Source organism: Haemaphysalis longicornis, unplaced genomic scaffold, assembly GCF_048455015.1.
Source record: "Haemaphysalis longicornis isolate Haplotype H1 unplaced genomic scaffold, Haemaphysalis longicornis Haplotype H1 scaffold_5, whole genome shotgun sequence".
In the NCBI taxonomy this organism is placed as follows: Eukaryota; Metazoa; Arthropoda; class Arachnida; order Ixodida; family Ixodidae; genus Haemaphysalis; species Haemaphysalis longicornis.
The window spans coordinates 31,060,351-31,073,096 of record NW_027526385.1 but is presented as its reverse complement, the minus strand read 5'-3'; positions in this window follow the sequence as shown (position 1 = coordinate 31,073,096).

The following is a 12,746-nucleotide window of genomic DNA, read 5'->3' as shown; positions in this document are numbered from 1 at the left end:
TGTGTGTCGGATTACAAAGGAATTCTCTTCTCCAGATCCATTTCTAATGCTATACAATGCAATATGTATACCACAGTTAGAATATGCTTCTGTTGCCTGGAACGGCATCTCCAAATCTAGTAGTGAATTAATAGAACGTGTGCAGAAGAAGTTTTTATCCATATTTAAGCACCGTCATCACAATCACAGTTTTCATCCTGATTCTGACTTATCCATAGTCCCTTCCATCCCTTCCTTGAACTGCAGACGTATGCGTGCAGACCTTACATTTCTTCACAAAATTGTTCATGGTGACCTTTCTTGCGCAGACCTGCTTAACTGTTTAGAGTTTAGTGTACCACAAAGGCCCACCAGGTCGCATCGCCCGTTCTTGACCGCTGCGCGCAACTCCAATCATTCTCCTGTGCGCAGAATACAGAATTGTTACAACCGCTTCTTTGAACGCCTTGACATCTTTCAGAAATCCTTTACAGTTTACCGTACAACGCTGTTGAATACAGTATGTTAAACACCTATGATATGTCTGTCGTTCTTTTTTTTCTGGAATTTGATTTCTCTGCGGTTGTGTCCATCCAACTGATAGTTGCCTATGTTTGAAACTGTTTACTGTCATTTGTTCGTTTTTTAAGTTGTCTCTACACTCTTGCCGTTGTTTTTGTTGTATTACTGTCAAACTTTGTTGCTCTGCCTGTCGTGTGGCCTTTACGACGGGCTGAGCAACATAGGCATCTTCCTTTTTTATTTTTTTACCTGTACCCAGGCTCCGCCTGTGCTTTATTTCTGTCATTTTCACTACTTCAATTTGTGTGTGTCTTGTCGCTTGTTTGTTTCTTGCTATATGTTTCTTGTATTTTGTTTTCATGTAACTACCCGTGCGCCAGCACTCAGGCCTATGGCTGTTCCTGGGCACGTAAATAAACATGATTGATTGATTGATTGATTGATTGATATATATGTTTATATATTTAAGAATACTGTTCGTGGAGGCCCAATAATGGTGCAGACTTGGTTTAAATACGAAGCCACATTTTTCTACTTCGTTACTTTAATTCATGCACGCATCAATTTAACCTGAATGGAAAGAAAACACGTTATTTATGTGTTTCCGTTTATGCATTCGTGATCTCATTTCATTTTACATGAAAGTACGCGTTGGGCGACCTGTGCCAATGGTACCAAATTTTTAAATCTTTATCTTCATGTCTGTGTCGCTCGACTTAGCGGACCCGTAGGTTGGTTTTCACATGATGGCGTGCGTTTATTAGCAGGATGCCTGAACTTTCTGATTATTCAATCAACTCGAAAATTATTTATTTCAGAAACAATTTAGAAGAACTTCGAGGGCTAAAACCAGCGTTACGTTGCTTGAGGGAGTCCAGAGGCTATTCCAAGGCATGGAGGTGACGATAAACAACGATAACTCATAGAATACAGCAATTAATACTAACACTGCAGTTGAACCAAACACTTACATTGTAACAAGACAAACATGTTAAAGGTAATAATAATTTTACACAAGTCAGCACACCCACGATATTTTGTACAAACTGGGCAGCACATTTTTCAACGAATGCATTTCTCCAAGTTTATAGAGCATTCGCGCTGACTCCTGAGTGTGAAATTACCACTGCACGTGTATGTATTTAACATGAAGAGAAAAATATAATGAAGCATTTTAAGTTTATAATTTGTTCGGAAGCGGGGTATGATCCATATGTCTGCGTTTCGTTTGGGTACAGGATAAGTGTGTTGTTTGAAGTATGCCACAGTTAAAAAATACAGCTATATGGCAGATGACAAATATTTTAAACGTAGTAGGCTGAAATATTACATTTTGTCAGTGGGCACAACATTGAAAGTGCGAAATAAGTTTATTTCTGGGAAGAATTATGAAACGTTTGCAATGTGGCGCATAATCTGTTTCTCCAACCTGATCATTTTTGTCAGATTTGCCTGAAAAGTGGGGACCTAACTAAGCTGCAATAATCAAGATGCAGAGCAAACAGAGCCTGATATATGTTAAGTTTCAGTTTTTATTTATTTATATAAGGTAACCCTCAAGGCCTGGGAAGGCGTTACAGAGGGGAGTGGACATAACAGGCACAGATATACAACAAAATAATAAGCATACAAGTAAACAAGACTACAAGTCAAAAGAAGGTACAACAAACCACAAAATCAAAACAAAAGGCACAAAAAATCACAATAATGTAGCCTGCGCAGAATAGCGAGATAGCATTTGAAAACCGATACCTAAGGGACATAAAAGGGAAAAAGGCGCAACAAAACTTTCCATGATGCGATACATATTTGGCAAAGTTTTGGCTACTTATATGCAGAGGCAGAACAGTTAGAGGCAGAACAGTTAGAAACCAACGACAAAATGAGGGCAAGGCACAACAGCGTTAAAGAAAATTTCAGAATCAAATATTATTACAAACGTGGGCAGTCAAAGCTAATCTAAACACTTTATTGTTACGGATTAATACAAGCGGTTCGAGAAGGCGGTTCCAATGGGTGAATACTTGGGGTATAAAAGAGTAATAGAACAAATTTGCATGACAATGAATAGTTTCAATTTTATGGCGATGATCTAAGCGACGAGATATGAAAGAGGGACTTGATAGGAGCAAATCACGAAGCGTATTGTGATAAAAAAATTTATGAAATAAACCCAAACGTTGTATCTGGCAGCATAAAGACAGATCAGGTAGTAGTAACCGTGATTTCGTGGTCTTTACACTAGCTGTGCGATAATATTCGGAAAGGATAAAGCGGGCGGAGCGGTTTTGGATGGACTCGACAAATGAAGCTAAATATGCGAGGCAAGGGCCCCATATAGAAGCGGCGTATTCCAATTTATGGCGTATAAGAGCTTTGTACAGTTGTAGTTTCAGCGACGATATTGAACCAGGAAAATTATGTTTTAAATAACCCAATCTGTGGTTAGCCTTCTTTGTTATGTAGTTTATATGAGGTTCCCAGTATAGATTGGAGTAGAAGAAAATATTCGAAGTCTTTTTAAAGCCCCGGTTGCTGAGAGAGAGAGAGAAAAATAACTTTGTTGGGAGAGGCTGGTGGTCCTAGGCGTCGGCCAAGAGCCCTTGGGCTCTAGCAGCGTCTTGGGCCAGCTGGACGGCCCAGACTTGATCCGCTGGGTCGCGGCTGAGCAACATGGTCTCCCAGAAAGTTTTTTTACGGAGGGTGGAAATGTGAAAGTCCCAGCTGAGATTTGATGAAATTGTCACATCGAAAATTTTATGTGATTCAACAATAGAAATTTCCTGCTCTTTATATGAAATGTCGTTTTCAAATAAACTCGACTTATTTTTTGCACGAACAAATATTACTTTTCTTTTGAGGGGTTGATATGGCGGGATTTGAGTTTGACCATATGTGGAGATTATGAAAAATGCCATTACAATATTTAATTAGTAAGTCTGAGTCATGTCTTCAGAAAAATAGGGAGCTATGTTGACCATATGATAAACTTCACAGTTTTGTTGATTTTACTGATGTCATTGGTGTAGATGTTAAAAAGCAAGCGCCCTAAAACGCTGTCTTCTGGTACGCAACATCGAACAGGTACATGAGTTTACCTATCGATGCCTGCACAAACCCACGGTGTTCTTACGTGCAAATATGATTGTACCAAAGATAAAGGAACGCCAGGAAAACCGTAGTGAACCAGCTGATGATGAATAATTTTTTCATCAAGGCAGTCAAACGTTCCGCTAAAGTCTGTAAATCAACCCAGGGTGAGAACGTTTTTTTGATGTTTCGCCGTATAATTGCTTAAGAACAAGCAAAGCATTTTTGGTTGACTTGCTGTTACGGCCGAACTCGGTGTCGGTTACAACGGCGATTTTGTCTATAAAGTTGGCGATTCTCGAAAAAATATTTTTCTGGGCCTTTGTAAAAACTAGAAATAACTGATATGCGCTGATAGATGGAATATTTGTATCTCCCCCTTTATCCTTTATACAAGACTGATGCTCGCAACTTCTTCATCGGTGTTGGATATTCGCTTGTTCAATAATTACGTTAAAATAGAAGTAAGATGGGCGGCAATGTGCTCTGTAACGTGCTTTGTCGGTGCAACTTTTCAGGCACACGAAAGTTCGGCAGATCTCTGTTTCGTTCGTCGGATTAAAAATATGCTAATAGAAGACTTTTTTCTTGCCATTCACCATGTCCCGAACTACACAGGGGTGTTGCACCTGGATATTGGAATGCAATTCTTGATAATAAACTATTTTAGCACGTTTAAGTTGAGCTTTGAGTCGGTTTCTGAGCATCTTGAATTCTTTAAGTGTTTCCGGAATTCGTGTGCGTGAGTATTTCGAAAAAGGTGATTTTTATCGTTTAGCAGTTCTTAATGCAACGTCTAATCTTTGGTTTTCTTGTCTTTTTTGCTTTGCATGGCTTGAACTTTCTAAAAGCAAAATGTGCGAGGTATATCTGTGTATATATTTCTATAAATAGGGAGAATGCGTCATTCGCATTTTCCTGAATCATAACACAAGACCAGTCATCAAAGCTAATGGCGACTTTAAAGCACTCTAAAGCCTGATGGGAAACAAACTGTTTGGTAACAGTTTCTGTAGAACACTCTCTATTTACTCCACTAGACTAAAAACTGAGCAGTGGTCACTGATGTCATTCCTTCTAGTCTTTTATTGCAGTACGGCATGAGGTACACTTACAAACATAAAAACCAAAATGGCACACCTGCACAAAAATTCCTAAGATCTTAACCCATCTCATCTGATTTTCTCTAAAACTTCTCAAAGTCGCACGCAAGGCGGCAAAAGCATTTAGCAAGCTGGTAATAGTTAAACAGGAAGACAGTTGGTGCACTTACGAAAACTACAAGTAGCGAGCGAAATTTCCGTGAATTCCTTCACCCTGCCAAAAATCATTGGCAACAAATTTCGGAGGTAGAATAACGCTGCTTTGAACACATACCGAAGAAAAAATCCTCCAGTCGAATCTGATTATCACGAGCGAAGGCAAATACTATGCACGCAGTGTTTCATAAAATTTTGCCTTTGCTCAAGATATCGCAGCCTGCCGTCGAGCTGTATGCACTTGATGATGGTATTAAGACTTTCGCTTCCACTGAATGGCAGCCACTGACTGCGCAGCCGGGGCGCCATCGATTTCCAGACTGATGGGCCAGGTGGCAGCGCTAACAGTTGTTGAACCCTCGGCTAATCATTTGCGTCAATAATTCTGAAGAAGACGCACAGTCGTCCCAGCCGGAGTTGAACGATAAAGCGCAGGAAAAGCAGCCGTTCCACCCTCACCTATTCACAAGGTACCGAAGCGGCCGTGGTCTTATTCGGCGAAGGGATAACACCGTCGGGCTTTCCCTTGAACAATGTTGGGCAGTAGTGCTTGCGCTGTAGAAAGTAAATAAGCAGGTCCCATTCCGGTATCGAAACCTGATTTATCATCAACTGGCCCATCAGCTATCCTTCGAAAAAATTTCGAACATTGTTGCAAAGTTTGCTTCCTGTAAATGCTAAAACATTCGTCATAAGCTACAGTGGCGCACATCTCGGGGAACATACGCAATTAAATTTGGTTCCCTGCATTAATTTATAGCTCAGTGCACGATACCCTGGTGCGTCAAAATCAATGAGTTGACCTAAGAAATGACTACATCAACACGACGTAGCCTCTTGTATCAGGCGTTCTACAGGAATTTGTGACGTAACAGAAACTGGGTGCAGCGGATTCAGGTAAAAGGTCGTAGCAGAGAGGTACTGCAAAAGTCATCAGAATCAGCATCAGCCTATTTTTCATCTATGCAGGACAACTCTCGCGAAGATTTCCAGCCACGGATAGGTAAATGTAAAATTTCTGACCTTTCACTCGGATGTTAGCTTCGTGTAAGAATGTTTGACGTGCTTAAAAAGTTTATTTCATTGAAAGTGAGTCCATAAAAAGGCTCTTAGTCAAAAGGAGCAACGCCGTCGCGGGTAGCGACAACGCTTCGACTAGGGCCTAGGTAAGTATTGTCTACCTCCACACATGTTCGATGAACGTTGCCTGGAACGCCACACAAGACGGTTTTTGACCGGCTGTCCACCTGATATGTTGGAAACTCTGCCAACGTGTAATAGTTGCGTGTTCCTAGACTTATTCTACCTCTCGTAATCTAAGATTTTTTGCTAATATTGACCTTCTGCTCGGAATAATATCAGAATAGGCAAGATTGTTCTCTTCTCGCCGAAACTACTGAACAAATTCCTCCACATGCAAAACGACCTATATTTTTGTGTGAAACAAGCCTTCATCTCAGCAACACGACGTATGAAGAGGCGCGAATTTAATGGTTCGGGAAAGTGCGCTGCAGTGGGGCCTCCTCAGCCAACTAGGATTGGGTGACGTGGGAGAGTTATAGAAAAATAGACTGACGATGTACACGTGTGTGTGTACGTGCATGACGTACTACACGTCAGTTACTCTCGACAGCAAAAAATTAAAAGCGGTTGCAATTCATGAAAACAACTGATTCACGCAACTCTCACAGAGACGGCCAACGCGGTCGAGCGGAGAGCCTGCAACGCACCCTTCTCAATTAAATGGGAAAGGAAATATACAGGCGCACCTTTCGCATACAGCTGTGTCAAGGTTACCACATACAGTCCACAACTTCACGAAAACAGCCCTTGGAGCCTTCCGGTCATAGAACAAATTCTAAGAATATGAAATACAATACTGACCTGTGCCTTTCCTTGACATCTCCCATAACATAGTGCAACCGCTACAGAAAAAACAGCAAGTTTCCGATTATATTAGAAACAGAGCGTGATGGCGACCATACCTCGAACGGCTACAGACAACAAGGAATAAAATGGCCTGTACTGTCACCCGAATTCTGCAAGTAGCAGGGCCTCGATTTCCACAGAGCGGTGAAAAGACCACGTTCATGGTCATAAAGGTGGCCGTCCCCACGAACACAGGAGGAACGTTGCAGAAAAAAGCGAATGTCTTCTCTCACCTTGTACCTCAATTTATTGTCAGGAAAACAGGGAAGTTCCCCTTCACTGTTCTGTTGTATGCAGTAGCTCGTAAGTATACTTTTTTATTATCACTTTGTGTTGACCGGTACATCTTTGTAAACTGACACTATTCGTATTTTTCATGTTTTAGTATGTGCCTCATCGTTTGTTTGTCTTTTTTTTCCTCTGCAAAAACATTATTTTCAAGTAGCATTCTCATATTTTTCGAATGCAATATCGTTTCCTAGTTTAGTTTTTAGCGTGCATATATTTTTTTGCTTTGCATATTTCAGTTATCGCCATAAAATTTCGATGCCTTGGTGAGTTTGGTGTTGATTACTGTACAAGCTGTACAGCATGCATATTGCCGCCTGCTGCTTGACGTTTGTACTGGGCTGACGGGCTTGTCAAGCTGCTTCTATGCAGCTTTTATCGTCAGCCTTGTGATGTACTAACGAGAAAATGTAATAAAAGATAACTCATCTCACCTCAACTCTCAGCGATCCCTGATGACACGGATGTGAACATATACATTGAAATGTGGCCATTACTTGTTACGCATTTGAACATTTACATCGTTACGAATAGTCACAAAAACATCGCATTTATTCTGATGTTTCAGACGTGGGCCCAACTTTTCTCAAAGATTTTTGAGATCATCTTTTAAAAAGGCTGGTCCCTCCCCTGTAACGTCAGCATAAATCTTTCTTATTTCTCACGGTGAAATATTGGCATAGGGAACGTAATAGCCAGCAACTATTTTTCTGAACTATTTGCACATATATATATATATATATATATATATATATATATATATATATATATATATATATATATATATATATATATATATATATATATAATATATATATATATATATATATATATATATATATATATATATATATATAGTCGAACAAAAGAAGTTTCCAATGGTCCAGAAAAAATATCAAAAAGTAGAGTCCGACGCAAGTCTCAAAAAACAAAAACAAACATGTTTACTAACGTTTCGACTGGTGGTCCAGTCTTCATCGGAGTAACATTTACAGTACACTGCAGAACGCTTTTATAGGTGCGTGTGGAGAGAGGAGGAAGTTGCGCTACAGTGCGCCCTCTTTGAAAGAAATCATACGTCATCATTCAGCAAAACAAGAAAAAACGCGAGACATACACATGAGAGGGAATGCACTGCCCTCCCTCTTTTTTGGGAGAAAAGGCGCGCTACAATACGCTCTGTTTAAAAGTAGTTATTGGCAGCAAAACAAGCAAAACAAGAAAAAACGCAAGACATACACATGAGAGGGAATGCACTGCCCTCCCTCTTTTTTGGGAGAAAAGGTGCGCTACAATGCGCCCTGTTTAAAAGTAGTTATTGGCAAGTGGTACAACAAAGAGAAAAGAAAAATGCAAAGGGGCGTCTAGGAAGGAGGTAAATTGGCGCCTCTCCTCATAGGAATTAACAGAAGAAGCGGGGGCGGGGAAGAGAAAGGAGTAAAGGCGGCAGAACGAGATAAGGAAGTGGGGAACGCGCGTCAGCACGTCATCGCTTTTCGTCTTAGGAATGTGTCAACAGAAGAAGCGGGGTGAAAGCGGCAGAACGAGATAAGGAACTGGGGAGCACGCGTCAGCGCGCCTTCGCTTTTCGTCTTAGGAATGTGTCACGTGAAGCCGGCGCTATGTGGCTAAGCCGGCGCTAAGAGGCTAATTGAGTGAACCTGGAGGGATAAAGCCGGCGCTGGTATGCCTAAAAAGAGGATTGGTCACGCAAGAAGCGAACGGAAGAAAGGCGAGTAATTATTGTGGCAAACATGTCAACGCGCCTACGCCTTCGTTCAGCCCAGAGGATGCGGTTTTGAACTTAAATATGAGATATGATTCGCGAACTTCGCGTGCGTGGTTGCTGTTGAAATTGGATTCAATTATTGTTACCTTCAAATTATTAAATGAATGACCCGGGATTCCGACGTGACGGGACAAAGGAAGGTTAGGAAGAGACTTGGCGTGTGCCCTATGATTGTTGAACCTTAATCTAAAAGCGTTCGCCGTCTGGCCAATATATTGCAGGTGGCAGGTATTGCACTCGAGCAGGTAAACTACGTTGGCGCTGTCACAGTTAAAATTTCCCTTCAGTTTTACAGAGAAGTGCGAGGCGGTGCTAGAGGCGGTTTTTGTTTTCGTCATGTGGGGGCATACCTGACAACGAGGCTTGTTGCAGGGCCCACAACTGGTCACTGGTGAATGGCTGAGCCTCGAAGATGTCAGAATGTCGCGCAGGTTTTTGTTTCGCCTATAGACAACACGTGGTGGTTCGGAAAATATAGATGCTAGTCGAGGACTTTGATTTAATATGTTGTGATGCTTTCGAAGTATGCCAGAAACATTCGGCACAGATGCGGAGTGAGTGAGAACTAGGTTACTTGAAGGGCGTCGGTCGGCTGGCTTCCTCGAGTTAAGGAGTTCATTGCGGCTCAGCGCTCCTGCTCGGCGAATGGAATCGTCAATTAATTGGAGCGGGTACTTTTGTTTGAGCAGATCGTTTTTTAGTCCCTCACAGTTGGAAAGAAAATATGTTTCCTTGGAGCATATCCGGCGGAAGCGGTGCGCTTGACTGTAGGGTATGCCCGTTTTCCAGTGCTTAATGTGACTAGTTTGAAAATGCAAATATTGATGGGAGTCCGTCGGTTTTCGGTAAAGGGTGGTCTCTAATTTGTTCTGCGAGACAGATACCGTCACGTCGAGGAAGTTGATGCTGGTAGCGGAAAACTGGTGTGAGAAAGAAATGTTAGGGTGGACCGCGTTAAACTCGGCTATAAATCTTAGGAGATTGGATTCTCCGTGTGGCCAAATCAGAAAGACATCATCGATGAAGCGCTTGTAAAAAAATGGCTTCAAGTCGATGCTTGCAAGAAACTCCTCCTCGAGGACTCCCATGAAAATATTTGCATAATTTGGCCCTATCCTTGTGCCCATGGATGTACCACTGACTTGAACATAGTGTTTGCCATTGAACTCGAAATTGTTTAGCTCAAGAATTAATCTCAGTAATAAGGCCAATGTGGAATTCTCGACGGGCTTAGGCTCCCGTGATTCACTGTAAGCGTGGATCACCGCTTGTATTCCATCAGAGTGGGGAATATTGGTATATAGTGACGTGACGTCCATGGTGACAAGCAGACAGCCACTGGGAACCTCAAGGTCTAATATTTCAGAGAGAAAGTGGTTGGTATCTCGTATGTATGAAGGAAAGTTCGGGGGAATTTTGTTGATTAAGTTGTCGACATAGAGGGAAATATTTTCGGTAACCGTGCCTATGCCAGATACGATTGGGCGACCAGGGACATGTGCCTTGTGAATTTTGGGCAAAAGGTAGAACCTGCCTGCTATTGGGCTGAGTGGTATCAGAGAACGCACCGTCGTTTTGTCTATTTCTTTGGCCTCCAGTAGTGCTTCGAGGTTTTCCTTGACAATTTCTTTATATTCAAAAGTTGGATCAGATTGAAGAATTTTGTAAAAGGATGTGTCGGATAATTGTCGGTCTGCTTCTTTGATGTAATCATCTCGATTCATTATCACTATTGCTCCACCTTTATCAGCGGGCTTGATTACAATTTCGTGGCGACATGCCAACTTCTCAAGTGATTCTTTCTCTTTAATTGAAAGGTTGGGTCTAAAATGCGTCTGCTTTTTATAGGCTTCAAGCACGTCATGTTGTACTGCTCTAATATATAGATCTAGACATTTATCGCGCTGAGTCGGTGGCGTCCAGTGCTTGGAGCTGGGTAAAGAGCCGGCATTGTCCGTGTTAGGGCGCCCATGAAAGAATTCACGCAATCTCATGTTGCGAGCGAAATTGTCTAAATCTTTAAGAAGCTGGAATTCGCTGAAACCTCCCGTTGCTGGACAAACACTTAGGCCTTTGGATAGTGTGCGAACTTCGATCTCTGTCAGCACAACACTGGACAAGTTCACTAAATTACTGGTGGGGAAGTCACTCTTCTCGGTCATTTTAGAGGACATAGGAGGGGGTAATTCAAAATGCTTCGGAGGAGGGACCATGTCGCGAGACATTTTTTTAGACTTCATCGTGGCTATTGAAGACTTTTTCTTGAGTTCAAAGACAGCTAGAGAAACAGATTCATGTTTGGTGAGAAGAGGCACCAAAGTCGATTCTTGCTCATGCACAGATTTAACTTCCGATTTGTAGTGATCTAAAACAATACTGGTTAATTCTAGAGATGCAGAAGTTAGGACATTTTTCCATCTAGCTTGGTTATGAGGGGACAATTCAGACGTAGCGGGTTCTAATTTCAACATGAGACCTTTCGGAACAGCAGATTCATTCAAATAGTGGGTGAGTGAGGTGACGTGCAATTCAAAGCGAATGCGTTTTTCTGCCAATTTTCTAGCATTTTGGAAGTTCCTAGACACGGTTAAAGGAGCAGATTTACCAGTGTCTAAGGTGGGAAGTCAATTTTGGCGGTTGCTTGTTGAGGGCTCAGCATCGCTGCTCCGAAGGTTGTAGCGGCGTGGGCTTGGCTGGGGTCTGTGCGAAGCCGACGGCTGGGGTAGACGGCCCACGGCTGGAGCCGATGGCGTGTGTCTCTGTGGAACCGATGGCGTCCTATTATGACGGGGGGAGTCCTGGGTTGTCTGGCTCCGTGGATCAGCTGAAGCGAAGCTGCACCACGTAGTATCATCGCTGGGTCTTCGAAGACAAAGGCGCCGGATATGACTGGCCATGATGGCGACTCCCTCAAAACTGACGTGAAGTCCATCGGCAGCTAGTACCCGTGCCGCCGGGAGCCACTCCAAGCCATGGTCCAGGTAGAATGTAGTCCGGGAACGCGGCAGAAGTTACGGAGCAGTTGATTGAAGCGGCAAACTTCCTGATTGCAGCGGGTCACCAGGGAACGGTTTCGGCCGCCACGACGGCGATCAGTGCTCCTAGGGAGAATTAGGCTGGCGTACACGCGCGACACTTGGGGCCGCTTCCTGGTGATCGCGTCAAGCAGGGAGCGGTATTCTTCGAACACGGCCGTCGCCTTTTTTGAAGGAAGGTCATTGGTGCCCACATTTAGAATAACAGTCTTGGCACTGTCTGGGATGGAGTCTAGAAGGTCGTGCACATCGCTGACGCATGCACCACACTGTGTCACGAAGGCAGAGGTTCCTATGCGGTTGGGATCAAAATGCTGGAAGAGGTGCTTCGTTTGCGAGTCGCCGATGATTACTGTTGAAGTCGTGGTCTTGGGGTATCTCCACACAATGCTTTTGGACGTCGTCGGTGCTGGTGCCATGGTGAGTATACGGTCGAACAAAAGAAGTTTCCAATGGTCCAGAAGAAATATCAAAAAGTAGAGTCCGACGCAAGTCTCAAAAAACAAAAACAAACATGTTTACTAACGTTTCGACTGGTGGTCCAGTCTTCATCGGAGTAACATTTACAGTACACTGCAGAACGCTTTTATAGGTGCGTGTGGAGAGAGGAGGAAGTTGCGCTACAGTGCGCCCTCTTTGAAAGAAATCATACGTCATCATTCAGCAAAACAAGAAAAAACGCAAGACATACACATGAGAGGGAATGCACTGCCCTCCCTCTTTTTTGGGAGAAAAGGCGCGCTACAATGCGCTCTGTTTAAAAGTAGTTATTGGCAGCAAAACAAGCAAAACAAGAAAAAACGCAAGACATACACATGAGAGGGAATGCACTGCCCTCCCTCTTTTTTGGGAGAA